Consider the following 19,724-nt stretch of genomic DNA (forward strand, 5'->3'; position numbering starts at 1 on the left):
CTAAGATATTTGGCTGATTTGACTTCCAGAGGCCTTGTTTACACACGTCTTCCGGCAATACGGGTGCCTGAGGATATAGTGTCTGATCGAGGTCCCCAGTTCACATCATGGGTCTAGAAGGCGTTCATGGAACGTCTGGGGGTCTCGGTCAGCTTTACCTTAAGTTTTCACCCCGATAGTAACGGGCAGGTGGAGAGAGTAAACCAGGATGTGGGTAGGTTTCTGAGGTCCTATTGCCAGGACCGGCCGGGGGAGTGGGCAGCGTTCGTGCCCTGGGCAGAGATGGCCCAGAACTCGCTCAGCCCCTCCTCCACTAACCTCACCCCCTTCCAGTGTGTGTTCTGGCTCCTTGGCATCAGAGTCAGACTGAGGCTCCTGCGGTGGATGACCGGTTCCAGTGCACGGAGGAAACATGGGGCACTGCCCATGTCTACCTTCAGAACGCTGTGCTGCACCAGAAAGTGTGTGCAGACCGTCACCGCAGTGAGACCCTGGTGTTCGCACTGGGGGACCAGGTCTGGCTCTCGTCCCGAAACCTGCCCCTCTGCCTGCCCTGCCGGAAGCTGCAGTTTGTGGGGCCATTTAAAGTCCTGAGGAGAGTGAACGGGGTATGTTATAGGTTACGGCTTCCCCCCCGATTACCACATTAACCCCCCATGTGTCTCTCCTCAGGCCGGTGGTGGCTGGCCCGCTCCAGGAGTCTGAGGTGTGGGAGGTTCCTCCGCCCCCTCTGGACATCGAGGGGGCCCCGGCGTACTCCGTTCGTTCCATACTGGATTCGAGACGTCAGGCGAGGGGCTTTTTTTTAATTGATTTTTTTTAAAGAATCCTCATCAATATACACACAATACCCCACAACGAGAAAGCGAAAACAGTTTTTATAAATTTTTGCACATTTACTAAAAATAAAAAACAGAAATACCTTATTTACATAAGTACTCAGACACTTTGCTGTAAGACTTGAAATTGAGCACAGATGCATCCTGTTTCCATTGATCAGCCTTGAGATGTTTCTACATCTTGTTTTGTGTCCACATGTTGTAAATTTAATTGATTGGACATGATTTGGAAAGGCACACACCTGTCTATTTAAGGTCCCACAGTTGACAAGTGCATGTCAGAGCAAAAACAAAGCTATGAGGTCAAAGGAACTCTACATAGCTCCAGAGTTTCTCTGTGGAGATGGGAGAACCTTCCAAAATGACAACCATCTCTGCAGTGCTCCACCAATCAGGACTTTATGAAAGAGTGGCCAGACGGAGTTTGCCAAAAGGCACCTAAAGGACTCTCAGATTATGAGAAACAAGATTCTCTGGACTGATGAAACCTAGATTGAAATATTTTGGCCTGAATGCCAAGCGTCAAATCTGGAGGAAACTGGACCGTGGTGGTGGCAGCATCATGCTGTGGAAACGTTTTTAAGCACCAGGGACTTGGAGACTAGTCAGGATGTCGGGAAAGATGAACGGAGCAAAGTACAGAAAGATCCTTGATGAAAACCTGCTCCAGAGTGCTGAGGATATCAGACTGGGGTGAAGGTTCACCTTCCAACAGGACAATGACCTTAAACACCCAGCCAAGACAATGCAGGAGTGGCTTCAGGACAAGTCTCTGAATGTCCTTGAGTGGACCTGCCAGAGCCCGGACGAACCCGATCGAACATCTCTGGAGAGACCTGAACATAGCTGTGCAGCAATGCCCCCCATCCAACCTGACAGAGCTAGAGAGGATCTGCAGGGAAGAAACTACCCAATTACAGGTGTGCCAAGCTTGTAGCGTCTTACCCAAGAAGAGTCGAGGCTGTAATCGCTGCCAAAGATGCTACTAAAAGGACTGAGTAAAGGTTCTGAATACTTATGTAAATTTCATATTTTCGTTGTTTATTTTTAATAGATTTGCAAAAATTGCCCAAAATGTGTCTTTGCTTGTAAGTATGGGGTATTGTGTGTAGACTGATGGGAAAAAATGATCAATTTTAGAATAAGGATGTAACCTAACAAAATGTGGAAAAAGTCAAGGGGTCAACAGAAAGAATTAACATGGCTCTTTTCTGCCAGGTTATGTATCATTACAGCTAGTCACAATTTGGCTAACGATAGCTATTATTTTGGCCTCAATCCCACACACCTGAATCAGCAATGAAACCAGCGATCAAACGATTGAATAGTTGTATTCATTGAATAGTGGTATTTTACAGCGCAATTTGAGTTTTTATTCGTCAGTATAGCAATGTAACGTTATTAATTTGTTCGTGTCCCTAGCTATTTCCATACTTTTCACACTGACACGGTATAAACAGCACTACAGGCTTCACTGTCATGGTGCACAGTCAGTACACAGGATCAGATGGTGACAGGTGTCCCAACAGGATCAGATGATGACAGGTGTCCCAGCAGGATCAGATGGTGACAGGGGTCTCATCAGGGTCAGGTAACTAGGGAAGACCAGTCTGTGACGGCGCTGAGGTGAACTTTTGCAGATGCAACACTTTATTCCCTCTGTGCAGCAAACACTGGACAAGCCAGATGCTTCAAAGATTGAAACTATTTTAAGTCAGTCTGACGAACCTCTAAAGTTGATTTCCAAACTGTAATCAAGGGTTGATAGAGGCTTTACCCGATGACACAAAACAGGTACTACAAAAATTTGAGGAAAACCTGGGAGACACTTTTGATGATGATGATAAAGGATGGATACATATATATTAGAATGCCCATTCATGTTCATATAATATCAGGCATAAATTACTGCAGTTTAAGACCATCCGTAGAACCTACTATATGCCAGTGAAACTGAATATCATGCACTATGAATTGTAACACCTCTGCTGGAGGTGTAAAACACAAAAGAGGGCATATTTGCATGTTATGCTCTTGTGAAGGCTGGCTGAATTCTGACAAGAGTAGAATCATTTATCTCAGCATGTTTACAGATTTTCCCTTCTCCCTGTTTTTATTTGCTTGGAAAGGTTATCAGAAGAAACTGTGTAACCTAGCATTCATAGCAGCTAAGGAATGCATTACCATTCATTGGAAGGTTGGTTATCCTCCCACAATGTCACACTGGATGGCAGAAATGTCAAGTTACAGAATGTATCACTAGATTTGATGTATTACAAGATTAAGGGTATACTGTGCAACTTTCATAAGGTCTGTATGCCTTATATGGAATACTGTTCGACAAAAAGGAATCTATAATGAAAACATGCCCATGTCAGGGGAGAGACCTATTTAGTAAATCCCTAGCTGCTGGGCTGCTCAGTCCTGGCCCTGGGGGTCTGTTGCACTAATGGATGTCACTCTGGCCTTGGTCTAACACACCCAGAACTAATAATGAATATTTCACTAAGATCCTAAAGCTGAGTTGTGTGTGTTGCGTTGGTGCGCTGCAGGGCGGTGGACCCCTAGGGGCAGGGCGATCCAGTTGCAGTAGATTGTGTGCAAGTAAAAAGAGCTCTACAGTACTACTAGGCTTATAATATGAATTACAGTGCCCCCGTAATTATTGGGACAGTGAAGAATGTTTCATTCTCTTGGCTCTATACTCCAAAAGTTTGGATTTAAAATCAAACAGTGACTATGAAGGTAAAGTGCAGACCATCAGCTTTTGTTTGAGAGTCACAAGAGGCAGTGATGTATTGGTGGATATACAGTATCACTAATATTTACCATATATTTTAGCCTCTCAGGCCTTATTACTTTGCTAAACACCTATCACCATTCTATAACTTAAAATGAATGAGCTCTTCTCACAACGACCTGGTTCTAAGATAGTGGGTTAATTTGAGTTTTATTTCGTTTGGTTTTATAAAGTATTTGCATTTTTCATTCCAGATTTGTATTCAACTTAGATCAATGTAATCTTATCATATGTAAGATACATTTGAATTTGTAGTGTGTGATTCCAAGGTCTAGTGTGAACAGCATGGCTTGTATAAGGAACACGTTACTGTGACCTTGTCTTCACTGTACTTAGATATCATTAAATAACAGGCAGCGGTCTACCCTTTGAACTTCTATAAGCTGCTATTTTCAGACCTCCCCTGCCCTGCCTCCCCTGCCTTTCCCTGACACGGCCCTTCCTTTCCCATCTCTCTACCCCTCTCTCCCAAACCCTCCCTAATCTATTCCCCTCGCCCCCCTCTCTCTCTCTGTCTCTCTCTCCAGTACCACCACCCTCCCCTATCTCTCTCTGCTCCTCTAACAGGCTGTTCATCAGTGAAATCGGTCACACCGCACCACCAGCAGCCTGCCTCAGCATACCAGGGACTGGTACTGGGGCCAAACACACACACTGGGGCCAGTGGTTACCCCATTGCCGATATGGTACAACACAGAGGCCAGGGCCTCAGGCAATCAATGAGCTAAAGAAGGGGTGAGAGAGTGAGTGAGGCGGGGGGAGAGGGAGAGAAGGAGGGAGAGAATCAGGGAGAGAGGGGGAGAGAAATAGAGAAAGGGAGAAAAAGAAAGCAAGAGGGAGGAATAGAGAACGAACCCCTGAAACAAGGAGACTGTGGAACAATGCAGCTCCACTGGATTGCTCTGAGAGCTGCTCTCAGCTTGGCACCAATCATAGTCGAGTCTCTCTGCTCCCGTAGTCTAGGCCTGTAGCTCTGGGGTCGTTCCAGTTCACTGTGTTAACGAGAAATATTCCACCAATATTCCTGGCCTGATCCCCTGTCTGATCCCTACGTGCTCCCTCCCTCACACACAGAAACACACACGAAAACCAGCAAAAAAGGGTTACTCACCTCATGAATATAATACATTAAACCACCTCCGTTAGACCAGCAGTATACAACAATATTTGCGCGCAACAGGAGCTGCTTTCGGATCTGTTACCGCTACCAGGTCAGAGGTGGGACATTTAAATGATTGATTTGAAGCTATGACCTTTCCTATTGCCAGCTAAATGTGCATAAATGGATGGGAAGACACACTAATTTGCTGAGTGGCTCTGTCTTGGTCCATCCAGGTGATTGCAGCAAGCTGTTTTAGGGAGGTGATTGTGGTGTCAAGAGGTCTGTTTAGTCTATTGTCTCTCATGGGCTTCCTTTGTGAGGAACACTGCAAAGGTTGTGATGGGGAATTTACTGAGGGTGGGCTTATAGTGAACGTCAAGACATTATTGAAGGGTCTTGCAGGATGTCTGGCTAGAATTGTTACTTTGTTATTTTAGGGTTGAATCCCAAGTTAAAATCTGTGTGCCAAAGTCACAAGACTTTCCAGTAATCATGCGTTATGTAATGCATTCCAGATATGCACGTTTTATGTTGATGAATTTGTGTGACCTATCTGACTAGATGAGTGAGATCTATGTGACATCTCCCTCCGGTATTACCTCTCCCTTTCTCTCTCCTTCCCCCTCTCTTGCTCACTCTCTCTTTCTCTCACGCCGTGCCCCATATTACCATCAATCACCATAATACAGACACAGTCATCCATTTTTCAGACCCGACAGAATAATACAACAGTGGCGTGTGCAGAGAGAGAGAGAGAGAGAGAGAGAGAGAGAGAGAGAGAGAGAGAGAGAGAGAGAGAGAGAGAGAGAGAGAGAGAGAGAGAGAGAGAGAGAGAGAGAGAAGAGAGAGAGAGAGAGAGAGAGAGAGAGAGAGACAGAGAGAGAGAGAGAGAGAGAGAGAGAGAGAGAGAGAGAGAGAGAGAGAGAGAGAGAGAGAGAGAGAGAGAGAGAGAGACAGAGAGAGACAGAGAGAGACAGAGAGAGACAGAGAGAGACAGAGAGAGACAGAGAGAGAGAGAGAGAGAGAGAGAAGAGAGAGAGAGAGAGAGAGAGAGAGAGAGAGAGAGAGAGAGAGAGAGAGAGAGAGAGAGAGAGAGAGAGAGAGAGAGAGAGAGAGAGAGAGAGAGAGAGAGAGAGAGAGAGAGAGAGAGAGAGAGAGAGAGAGAGAGAGAGAGAGAGAGAGAGAGAGAGAGAGAGAGACAGAGACAGAGAGAGAGAGAGAGACAGAGACAGAGACAGAGACAGAGACAGAGAGAGAGAGAGAGAGAGAGAGAGAGAGAGAGAGAGAGAGAGAGAGAGAGAGAGAGAAGTCGCCCATTTGTATTTATCCCCTCTCTTTTCCCCTGCCGTGTGACATGGCCTGTCAAGGTGTGAATTTAGGTTGCTGCCCGCCAATAGAGAAAGACAAAGAAACCCAGCTCAGGCGCTAATTGACTCAGTGCTACTCATTAGATTACTTAATCCTAGGAAACAAATAGCTTGGAGCCTTATTTAAACACCTCCACAATCATCCATGTTGACTCTGGGAGGGCTAGAGATGCTTGGAGGGCTGTATAGGTGCATCTGGGTTAGACCTGACTAAATACACACAGAGAAATGGGAGGAAGGAATTTGAATATGGAAGGTTAATTTAATGTAATTCCAGTTGACCGTTACGATGATCTGTCTGTCGTTTGCCCATTATCAGCCTCAAAATGTTATCCTGTCAAGTTTTTCAAAAAACCTTTGAATCAAACAATTGAAGCTTACAGTGTGCCAACTGGTCGTGCTCCCAGCAGGCTATGCGGTGCCAATGGTAAAAGACGACCATCAACCAATTGATGCTTATGTCAATATGTTACATTCAATGGGAAAATATGATCGTCACAGGGTTGATGCTTATGTCAATAGATTTGCAGTTAATGGGAAACAGATGAGTGTCAACCTGTGGAAGCTTATGTCAATACATCGTGTCACATGGTTGATGCTTTTGTCAGTTCATTGCATTGAATGGGAATAGATGAGGGTCACAATGTTGAGGCTTATGTCAATACATTGCAGTCAATTGGAAAAGAGAAACATCAACCAAATGATGCTTCTGTCATTACCACCCCACATAGCCCGGTTCCTCTCTAGGTTTCTTCCTAGGTTTTGGCCTTTCTAGGGAGTTTTTCCTAGCCACCGTGCTTTTACACCTGCATTATTTGCTGTTTGGGGTTTTAGGCTGGGTTTCTGTACAGCACTTTGAGATATCAGCTGATGTACGAAGGGCTATATAAATAAATTTGATTTGATTTGACATTGCATTCAATGGGAAAAGATGAGGGTCAACCAATTGTTGCGTAGGTCAATGCATTATAATCAATGGGAAAATATTATTTCCCCTCTCCCCATCTCACTTCTCTCTCTCGCTCTCCCTTTCTCTCTGTCTCTCTCTCCCTTTCTCTCTGTCTCTCTCTATCCTTCCCTCCCTACTTCTCTCTCCTCTTTTTCCACCCTCCTCTTCTCTCTCCCTTCTTTCACCCCCACCAGCCCCTCCCTCCCTCCATCTCTCACATTCTTGCTCCCTGCTATCTCCCGCCTCCCTATCTCTCTCCACTCCCTCTTCTCTTTCCCCCTCCCTCTCCCTCTCTTTTGGGGTAAGATGTAGGCGCTGAGGAGGGTGCACGTCTTCCCGATTCCTGCTCGACTTTGCTTTTTTACTGCTATTTTTGTGTTAAATTCACTTTGTTAATGTTTGTGCAATAATTTCCTACAACAGACAAGCACTTCTGGATCATGAAGCACAGGGTCCCCTCAGGGCCCCAGCTCCCAGGGGTGTGTCCTCAGCCCTCTGCTGTACTCCCTGTTCACACACGGCTACGTGACTTTGCGTGACACTAACTCCATCATAAAGTTTGCTGACGACACCTCGTTTGTAGGCCTGACAACCAACAATGAGGGGAGAGGTAGGTGAACTGGCATTGTCATGCAAGGACAACAACCTCTCCCTCAACATCGGCAAAACAAAGAAGTTGATTGTTGACTTCAGGAAGCAGAAGAGGGAACACGTCAATGAACCACATCAACAGGACTGCAGTAGAGAGAGTTGCAGTTGTACATTCCTCGGCATCTACATCACAGAGGATTTGTCATGGACCAACAACACCACCACTCTTGTCAAAAGGGCGCAACAGCACCTCTACTTCATAAGGACGCTGAAGAAATTCGGCAAATGCCACCCCGGGTCCCCTCCAAATACTACCGCTGAATCATCGATAGCGTCATGACCAGTTTCATGGCCTGGTAAAGAAATTGCTTTGTCCACGATCACAAGACCATCCAGCGGGTGGTGAAGAAGACCCAATACATCACTAGGGCCATGTTCCCACCCATCCATACTTGAAACGGTGCCTGAAAAAGTTCTGCAGTTTTACTAATGACCCCACACATCCCAGCCACGAGCTGTTTACTCACTTATCATCGGGCAGACAGTATCGGATTATGAGGTCTGATACAGTTTCTATCTACAAGCCATCAGACTGCTGAACACATGAACTGGACCGACCACCTGCACAGGCTCTCCGCACCTTAGCACACATCCACATCCACATCCACACATATACATTAATGCTACACACACATAACAACAGCTGTTACAGATGATTATTTACACAATTTAAACACTTGCCCCCCAACCCCTCCCCCTTCCCTGATACGTGTGTAAATACTGTACTATAAATGGTGCCTTCCTGTATTATACTTACGCTAAAATGTTTATTCTATTCTTCTGAGCCATTTACTTTACATTCGTATTCTTATTTTCTATTATTTCTTATTGTTGTTGCAGTGTCGAGAAGGAACTTGCAAGCAAGCATTTCTTTGGACAGTGTCCGCTCAGCAAGGAAGAAGCCACTGCTCCAAAAACACCATAAAAAACGGTTTTCAACTGCACATGGGAACAAAGATCGTACTTTTTGGAGAAATGTCCTCTGGTCTGATGAAACAAAAATAGAACTGTTTGGCCATCATTTTTTTGTCTTGGTTGTTGTATGTGTCGAACTGCATCGCTTTATTTTGGCCAGGTCGCACTTGCAAATGAGAACTTGTTCTCAACTAGGCTACCTGGTTAAATAAAGGTATAATAAAAAAAAACTACCTGCCCTCCAAGATACCTACAGCACCCGATGTCACAGGAAGGCCAAAAAGATCATCAAGGACATCAACCTCCCGAGCCACTGCCTGCTCACACCGTTACCATCCAGAAGGTGAGGTCAGTACATGTGCATTAAAGCTGGGACCTTCTATCTCAAAGCCATTAGACTGTTAAACAGCAATCACTAACTCAGAGAGGCTGCTGCCTACATTGAGTCACAATCACTGGCCCCTTAAATAAATGGATCACTTTTCACTTTATACAATGCAATCTAAATAATGCAACTTTAATAATGTTTACATATCTTACATTACTCATATCACATCTGTTGCACCTTGCCTATGCCGCTCGGCCATCGCTCATTCGTATACTTACATGAACACATTCTCATTTACCCCTTTAGATTTGTGTGTATTAGGTAGTTGTTGGGGAATTGTTAGATTACTTGTTAGATATTACTGCACTGTCAGAACTAGAAGCATTCGCATTTTTGCTACACTAGCGTTAACATCTGCTAACCATGTGTATGTGACAAATACAATTTGATTTGATATTTGTGACCGGGGGACCTGGGGTCATGACCGGACATATGAAATTTGAAGTCAATTGACCCAAAAGCATTTTTGTACTCCGTAGGACACAATGGTCTTGCAGTTTGGTAAGACTGAATTCACTGATTCAGGAGGATATTTGTCTCAATGTTTTTAGATGTTTTCAGACTTGAAACTGTCTGTTTGTCTTTGGTTCTGTCCTTCTGTCTGCCTTTGTGTCTGTTTGCCTGCATGTTTCTGCCTGCCTGCCTGCCTGCCCGCCCGTCTGTCTGCCTGCCTGCCTGCCTTTGTGTCAGTCTGTCTACCTGTCTGTCTGTCTGCATCAGTCTGTCTTTCGGCATCTCTCCGTCTGCCCGCCCACCTGCCTTTATGAGTGATAGTGAGAGTGAGATTGAGTGTGAGACAGAGAATATCAACATCATTCCTGATCAGAATAAATCAGAAGTTGTATTGACATTTTGTAAAAATATAACCACTTCAGACAAAAGCTCCCTTTCATGAAGGCATGTATTCATTATTCATAATTTAGGTAATTCTGGCAATATTGACATTGTGATACACACAAGCACAAACATTCAGCCAACTCAGCAGAATAAAATCAAACTAATCACATTTAATGCTTCTTTAACTGCTAAGGTCAGGGAGACGGTGAATTAAGTATCACCTAAAAGGTCTACAACACTCCCCCACTGACTCTTCCAAACTAGTCCAGAGAACCTGACAGGCTTACACTGTATAATAGGGGAGTAGATAGCAAGGCCTTAATTAGCCATGTGGCCATGGTTAATATACAACTACCCCATGGGTCTGTCTAACAGTAAAACACATTGTAGTGGACTGGCCATGGCAATTGTGTTTCAACTACAGTAAATATGACTGGACTGGAAATGCACAGTGGGGGCCTGCGGGACATTACACCAATGCCCAGTGGGGGCTCTCTGGCCTTTAGACCAAAGCCTTGGCTTCCCACAATACAATAGGGCTCATTAGGGATGCTGCAAGGCAAGGTAATATAACGTACCAGTCAAAAGTTTGGACACCAACAGTACTCATTCCAGGGTTTTTCTTTATTTTTACTATTTTTTACATTGTACAATAATACAGAAGACATCAAAACTATGAAACAACACATATGGAATCATGGAGTAACCAACAAAAGTGTTAAATAAATCACAAGATATTTTATACTTTAGATTCTTCAAAAGTAGCCACCCTTTGCCTTGATGACAGCTTTGCACACTCTTGGCATTCTCTCAACCAGCTTCATAAGGTAGCCACCTGGAATGCATTTCAAGTAACAGGTATGCCTTGCTAAAAGTACATTTGTGGAATTTCTTTCCTTCAGAATGCTTTTGAGCCAATCAGTTGCATTGTGACAAGATAGGGGTAGAAGATAGCCCTATTTGGTAAAAGACCAATTCCACATTATGGCAACAACAGCTCAAATGAGCAAAGATAAATAACAGTCCATCATTACATTAAGACAGGGGAGGGAAACTCCAGTCCTCGAGGGCCTGATTGGTGTCACACTTTTTCTCCATCCCTAGCAAACACAGCTGATTAATCAAATTGCATTCTAAACTGAAGATCATGATTAGGTGGTTATTGGAGTCCGATGTGTTAGCTGGGGCTGGGGTAAAACTGTGACACCATATCAGGCCCTCGAGGACTGGAATTGGCCACCCCTGCTTTAAGACATGAAGGTCAGTCAATCCGGGAAAATTGCAGTTGCAAAAAGCGTTATGATAAAACTGGCTCTCAGACAGACGCAAGAAAGGAAGAACCAGAGTCACGTCTGCTGTAGAGGATAAGTTCATTAGAGTTACCAGCTTCAGAATTTGCATCCCAAAATAAATGCTTCACAGAGTTCAAGTAACAGAAACATCTCAACATAAACTGTTCAGAGGAGACTGCAGTGAATCAGGCATTCATGGTCAAATTGCTGCAAAGACTTGCTTGGGCCAAGAAACACAAGCAATGGAAATTAGACTGGTGGAAATCCGTCCAGGGGTCTGATTGAGATTTTTGGTTCCAACCGCCATGTCTTTGCGAGATGCCATTCCATCATGTTTGCGCTTAGTGGGACTATCATTTGTTTTTCAACAGGACAATGACCCAACACACCTCCAGTCAGTGTAAGGGCTATTTGACCAAGAAGGAGAGTGATGGAGTGCACAATCACCCAACCTCAACCCAATTGAGATGGTTTAGGCTGAGTTGGACTGCAGAGTGATGGAAAAGCAGCCAACAAGTGCTCTGCATATGTGGGAACTCTTTCAAGACTGTTGGAAAAGCTTTCCAGGTGAAGCTGGTTGAGAGAATGCCAAGAGCGTGCATAGCTGTTTCAAGGCAAATGGTGGCTGTTTTGAAGAGTCTAAAATCTAAAATATATTTTGATTTGTTTAAGACTTATTTGTTTACTACATGATTCCATATGTGTTATTTCATAGTTGATGTTTTCACTATTATTCTACACTGTAGAAAATAGCAAAACCCTAGAATGAGTAGGTGTGTCAACTTTTGACTGGTACTTTATAATTAGTCAATAAGGCCAAATGGGGTGTGGTATATGTTCAATATACCACGGCTAAAGATTTTTTGTTTTTTCCACGACGCAACACAGAGTGCCTGGATTCATCCCTTAGCCATGGTATATTGGCCATATAGTACAAACTCCCTAAGTGCCTTATTGCTATTATAAACTGGTTATGAAAGTAAATAGAGCAGTAGAAATATAGCTTTTGTCATGCCAATCAGCATTCAGGGCTCGAACCACCCAGTTTATAATATATGCCATTTAGCAGACGCTTAAAAGAAACTGTCACAAGTGCATATATTTTATGCATTGGTGGTTCCGGGAATTCGAACCCACTAACCTGGCATAACAAGCAACATGCTCTACCAATTAACCTACAAAGGATCACCTCATGTCAAAGTCAGGCAAAGAGATCAATATTGCAACACTGAGGAGAATGCCAGTGACCCTGAAAGAGTATATGTCTTCTGAGGTGATGAACTCAGGGGGGGGGGGGTCCACTCCTGGACATGGGGGAGGACTCTGTTCTTCTGTTTAGTCAGTAATTGGTTCTATTTACTCATATTTCATGGTTCTACTTCAGCATTCTAATTCCGAAATATATTAACTACAATTTCTCCTTAACTTAAGGATCATGCGAATTTTCGCAGCTTTTTGTTAAAAATCACGCAACATTTCAAAGTCCTGCTACTCATGCCAGGAATATAGTATATGCAAATGATAAGTATGTGTGTATAGAAAACACTCTGAAGTCTCTAAAACTGGTTAAATCGTGTCTGTGGCTATAACACAACGTGTTTAGGAGTAAAAATCCCTCGAAAAACTGTTCTTCAAAAACACAAAAAATATATTAACCAGTCAATGTATTGTTTAAGGCGACTGCAAATACATGTAGCTGTTCTGTAAACGCCTACAGCTTCCACACGATGTCGCCAGTGCTGGCATTTCGAGCAGACTTAATCCTTGGTTGTATGACGTTTTGCCCTTTCCTGTTTCAGTCTCTCAACAGGATGTTATTAAAATGGAAAAGATGGCCGCTGATTTCAAGACTAGCTGCTATCGAATACAGATCGCCCCGTGATGAATTGTATAGATTATTAACGTTTATTAATACCTAAAGTTGGTTTAGAAAAGTAGTTTGAAGTGTTTTGTAAAAGTATATAGGCAACTTTTGTCATTTTAATAAGTGACGTTGCGTCTTGTAAAAGGGAATATTCCTGGATCAGACCGGTCTTCAGAAAACGACATTTTGGCTATACAATGACGGATTTAATCGGGAAAAAGACCCAATTGTGATGTTTATGGGATCTATAGGAGTGCCAAGAAAGAAGCTCGTCAAAGGTAATGAATGTTTTATATTTTATTTCTGCGTTTTGGGTAGCGCCGGCTACCGTAAAATCTGTCGTTTTAGATTACGTTCCAGTACTTTGGGGGTGCATGCTATCAGATAATAGCTTCTCATGCTTTTGCCGAAAAGCATTTTACAAATCTGACTCGGTGGCTAGATTCACAACGAGTGTAGCTTTAATTCAGTACCTTGTATGTGTGTTTTAATGAAAGTTTGATTTTTATCAAAAACTATACGAGGCGCTCTTGAAATTTCCGCTGATTTGATCCCGACAGCGGAAACAACTCTTAATTAAGGGTTTTCCTCTCATCAAGCAATCATGAAAAAAAGTCTAAGGCTTATTTCTGTTCTGGTCATCTTACAGGTGGGGACAGCAAGAGAAAAGAAACTTTTGACGAGAGAGAGAGAGAGATCGCCTGGAGTCTCTCCCACCAAGCTGAGACATTACAACAAAGGTATTTGATGTTGTTCATGTTCCCTCTTCAGGGGTCGTACAGAGATGTGGCTGGGGATTGGAGTATGGAAATGTTGACATTCTACATTTTCTCTCCAAACGTTTATTGGTAAAACCAAAGGTCTACAGAGAGAGAGGGGGGTGCATGACTATTTGTCTTTCTTTAATTTCCTTTTCTTCTACCTCCCAGGACTCTGAGTAAAATGTTGAAAGCATTTGGTGTAGAGGAGCCTCTGTGGCCGCACAATGCCATCCTAGAGCGTTGGTCTGCCTGCCTTCCTGCCCGCCTGCCTGCTGTAACCTTTACCGGGGCACGCAGTCAGGGGAGCCCCTCTGAAAGCTGAAGGCTAATTTGTCTACGTCACATAAATGATGGTTGTCTGGAGGGTCTGGATGAGCGATCAATGTTCAACAAAAAGGGCAGTCAATGAGATATTGAGTGAGTGAGGTTGTGTTTTGTTTAGTTCTTTTCTGTTTCGGTCTTGTATTTTTATACCTCCTGGGTCTTTGGGTAGATGGAAATTTAAGCTGAAAGTACAAGCACGCACACACACAAATACCGACACACACACACACACACACACACACACCCACACAGTCTGTATCGAGAGTTACACTTCCGTCCTTTTTTGTGACCAAAAAAAAGTCAATTACAGTAAAAGATGTCTCTCCGTGCTCAGGTTCGTCTTGTGGTATATGTGACAATGATCTATTGACGTTTCCCTCTCTGCCAGCTTCGCCTCAGGACAAACACATTAACCTGATTACTATGCCAACTGACAGAGGACAGGCATGAAATCTAAATGAGCCTGTGTGAGGAAAATAAGAGATTTCTGTCGGGAGAAATACATTTCAACACACAAACGCAGGCACGCACACTGGCACACACAGTTAGAGGCGGCAGGTAGTCTAGCAGTTAGAGCATTGGGGTATTAACTGAAAGGTTGCTAGTTTGAATTCCCAGGCCAACTAGGTGAAAAATCTATCAATCCGCCCTTGAGGCTCTTAACCCTATTTGCTCTAGGGTCGCAGTCAATAATGGCTGATCCCTGGCCGTGATCCAACTCTCCGAGGGTGTCTCAAGAGGAGTGGGACATGCACATTTCTATTTCACACCACACAGGTTATACACTTGTGTGAAACAGGACAAATATAAGCACACCCTAATTGACCTTTGACACACAAGATCCAGCAGACATTGAGATGTGTCACCAATACTGTCGTCAAGAGAAGACTGAAACACAAAACTGAGCTTCTCATATCCCCTCTCTCTCAGCTAGGCATCAGTTAGGTGGGACATTGTTCTCTCCTCTTCGGAGATATAGAGCCTTGGGACGTTTCTGCTTGTTATTTTAGCTCGATGACATTCTGTGGGCACAAACAGGAGGAAAAACAAGTTTAGGTTCCTGTAGTACCTCCTCTGTTTCAAATCAGTTTCTTTCCACACACCCTGCAGTGTAACTGTTTATAGCTGCAGTGTTTGTGGTTTGCTTCCTGTCTTTTCCAGCATGGTGCCAAGTCTCGTGTTGCGTGTTGAAGCTGCCAGCTTTAGGACGTGTGCTGTAGTAGCTTCATTTGTTGTGCATATTACGTTAATATGTGCAATGCTGCTTCCCTGTCTCCAGATCCTTGTTATATCTCTGGGCAGAATTCTGCGCAGCGGGACTCACCAGCAGTTAATATGCATCATACTGTAACTGTGCACAAACACATACTGTCCCATTATTGTCGCTACGGCTGCCCCAAAATGAGAGGCTGCTAATTACCATTACTAATCAAACGCTTCTGGTCTGAAAGCACTTACCGGCATTCCCACCATTTTGCCATTCCCCCATAGTTAAGAGGGCCTTTATGGGTGATGAACTATGCCATTCACAGTAATGAGAGCCCAAAGAACACAGGTCAAGCTCTTCATATTACAGCAGTGTATTGAGTCACGGGTATTAAGTCAATTGGAGGGTGAAATTTCTCCACGGCAGGCGATGTTAGAATGTTAAAATTGACTGCGTGCTTTAGTTACCAGTTTTCTTTAGGTTCTAAGTAGCATTGTTGTGTAAATCTATTGTATGTGCCATCTGCCCTGTGTTGAGTGTAAGGTTAAATAACATTGTATACATGTCATTGGTAATGGGCTACATTGTGGTTGTAATCTGGTTACTTGATCTATTCAACCAGAATACCATTTGGATCAAAAAAAAGTCATAATGATATCCCATGCCGAATTCTGCACACTGGGCATGGGCAATACAGAGTTCAGGTGGGTTAAAGTTTAGCTTAGGTAACAACAAGGCGTGCTTTCCATCAATCACGTTAGGGTTGAGTTCAAGATCACAATGTTTGGCAATCTTTCAGAGCACGTCCGTCATCTAGTCACACGGCACAAAGAAAGTAGTCAGCACTTTTCCACACTGTCGAAACTTTCTTCCGTAACATTGTCACTGGACTAAATTGTTAGAGGCAAATGGACTGTAATTTCTTGGGGGAAATGTGGAGTTGTTTCCTTATAATATACAGTACCAGTCAGAAGTTTGAACAGCTACTAATTCAAGGGTTTTTCATATTGTTTTACTATTTTCTACATTTTAGAAAATAGTGAAGTTATCAAAACAATGAAATAACACATATGGAATCATGTAGTATTCAAAAAAGTATTAAATCAAATTATATTGTACATTTTAGATTCTTCAAAGTAGCCACCCTTTGCCTTGATGACAGCGTTGCACACTCTTGGCTTCTCTCAACCAGTTTCACCTGGAATGCTTTTCCAACAGTCTTGAAGGAGTTCCCACATATTTAGAGCACTTGTTAACTGCTCTTCCATCACTCTGCAGTCCAACTCATCCCAAATGAAAATCATGCTGGTTAAGTGTGCCTTGAATTCTAAATAGATCATAGACAGTGTCACCAGAAAAGCACCTCCACACCATCACACCTCCTCCTCTATGCTTCATGGTGGGAACCACACATGTGGAGATCTGTTAAACCTATTATGCATCTCACAAAGATTTCCCAACAGTTTTGAAGGAATTCCAACATATGCTGAGCGCTTGTTGGATGCTTTTCCTTCCAAATGATCCCAAACCTTCCAAATGATCCCAAACCAATTGGATTGAGGTCAGGTGATTGTGGAGGCCAGGTCATCTGATGCAGCACTCCATCACTCTCCTTCTTGGTCAAATAGCCCTTACACAGCCTGGCAGTGTGTTGGGTAATTTTCCTGTTGAAAAACAAATAATAGTCCCACTAAGCGCAAACTAGATGGCATGGTGTATCGCTGCAGAATGCTGTGGCAGCTGTGCTGGTTAAGTGAGCCTTGAATTCTAAGTAAATCACAGACAGTGTCACCAGCAAAGCACCCCACACCATTTACACCTCCTCCTCCAAGCTTCACAGTCGGAACCACACATGCGGATATCATCCGTTCAGCTACTCCTGCGTGTAGCAAAGATACAGAGGTTGGAACCAAAAATGTACAAAATTGGCTCATCAGACCAAAGGACAGATTTCCACAAGTCTAATGTCCATTGTTTGTGTTTCTTGGCACAAGCATAGCTCTTCTTATTTTTGGTGTCCTTTGGTAGCGGTTTCTTTGCAGAAATTCAACCATGAAGGCCTGATTCACGTTTCCACTGTTTCCTCTGAACAGTTGATGTTGAGATGTGTCTGTTACTTGAACTCTGTGAAGCATTTATTTGGGCTGCAATTTCTGAGGCTCGTAACTATAATGAACTTATCCTCTATAGCAGAGGTAACTCTGGTTCTTCATTTCCTGTGGCAGTCCTCATGAGATCCAGTTTCATCATAGCTCGATGGTTTTTGCGACTGCACTTGAAGAAACGTTCAAAGTTCTTGAAATGTTCTGCGTTGACTTACCTTCATTTTAAAAGTAATGAAGGACTGTCATTTGCCTTTGCTTATTTGAGCTGTTCTTGCCATAACACTATTTGGTAAAAGGCCAAGTCCATATTATCTTCTGTATACCACCCCTACCTTGTCACAACACAATTGATTGGCTCAAATGCATTAAGAAGGAAAGAAATTCCACAAATTAACTTTTAACAAGGTACACCTGTTAATTGAATGTCACGTTCTGACCTTAGTTCTTTTGTTAGGTCTTTGTTTTAGTATGGTCAGGGCGTGAGTTGGGTGGTCTATGTTAGTTTTTCTATGATTTGCTATTTCTGTGTTTGGCCTGGTATGGTTCTCAATCAGAGGCAGCTGTCAACCGTTGTCCCTGATTGAGAACCATATTTAGGTAGCTGGTTTTCTATTGTGTTTCGTGGGTGATTATTTTCTGTTTTCTGTTGTGTGTCTGTACCAGCCAGAACTGTTTTCGGTCGTTTCTCTTTGTTATATTGTTATTTCCGTGTTCATTCTAAATAATATGGACACATACCACGCTGCAGCTTGGTCCTCACCTTCTTCCACCATTGACGACCGTTAAATTGAAATGCATTCCAGGTGACAACCTCATGAAGCTGGTTAAGAGAATGCTAAGAGTGCGCAAAGCTGTCATCAAGGCAGCTTTCTTCACTATTATTCTATAATGTGGAAAACAGTAAAAATAAAGAAAAACCCTGGAATGAGAAGGTGTGTCCAAACTTTTGACTGGTACTGTGTATTTTCGAAAGAGTCAAGAAAGTTAAAAATACAGACGGACAACAACAACGTTACCTAACTTAATGGTTACCGTGATGATGTCTGTCTGCCATAATCACCTAATCTGCCTATCTATCACTCTCATGCATCAGGACCTTTTCTGAATCCCCTGATTGCTTCACAAATGGAAAGTACATTGCGTATGGTGCATTATTTACTAGCACAGAATCTGAAACTGAATAGCATTGATGTTGATGTGATGGATGAAGTGGGGAGAGACTGCCAGTGTCACTCCATCAGAGCTAATGGAGCTGAGAGAAAGAGAGTACACAGAGTACATATAGACTGGGGAGACTTGGGGCCAAGGTTGCATACAACCTCATGTATTCCTAATTATTATAGAGAGAGTGTTCTGTGATGTGGTGGGCTCGAGTCATTGACTTTTCTTGTCTGTCTCTCACCTGCAATCAATGAAGCAATGTTTAATACTGTATGTGAAACATGGACAGACTTTAGGCCTACTGAAATATAATTATGTGTTTTTTTGTAGATAGGAAAGATTATTTGTATGTTTGTATGTCTTACGGTGTCGGAATTATAATCACAGACGGACGCCGATTAAGGGTTTAGACTCAATAGCATGTCCTATTGACTCTTAAAGAGAATCCAGACCTTACGCAATGCAGCGATTCAGAGTTCAACGCAGTACGTGAATTTAGTTTTTCTTCAAATGGGCCAATTTACAGTGCCTTTTTTGTTCCACAAAAATGTTGTAACAGAGCAGATTATTCCTTGCTCTGACAGCTAGAGGTCAGTCATCCAGGTCAGAGTCCGTAAAGTACAGAACGGCAGGCAGGCTCAGGGCAGGCAGGGGTCAGTAATCCAGGGCAGTGTCAAAATGTATAGAACAGCAGGCAGGCTTAGGGTCAGGGCCAGCAAAATGGTCAAAAACCAGGAGTATTAGAAAACAGATACTACGGGAAAAACCGCTAGTAGGCTTGAGAAGACAAGACGAACTGGCAACAGAAACAGAACACACAGATATAGATGCACAGGGGAAAATGGGTGACACCTGGTGGGGGGTGGAGACAAACACAAGACAGGTGAAACAGATCTGGGTGTGACAGTTCCTCTTTCGATTTTGGCACAAAGCTGTTTCACCAGATAATTAACTCTGTCTATAAATTTAAACTGCTCCAAAAAATAAGCACCAATGTCGCTATAAATCTGTTAAGAACTACCCATCCTGGATCAGGGAGAATTGTCATCAACTACACTAATTAGCATAGCGCAACGGTAAAAAAATATTACTATAAAATATTCATGAAATCACAAGTGAAATATAGTGAAACACAGCTTAGCCCTTTGTTAATCACCCTGTC

Source organism: Oncorhynchus keta, chromosome 24 (assembly GCF_023373465.1).
Source record: "Oncorhynchus keta strain PuntledgeMale-10-30-2019 chromosome 24, Oket_V2, whole genome shotgun sequence".
Classification (NCBI taxonomy): Eukaryota; Metazoa; Chordata; class Actinopteri; order Salmoniformes; family Salmonidae; genus Oncorhynchus; species Oncorhynchus keta.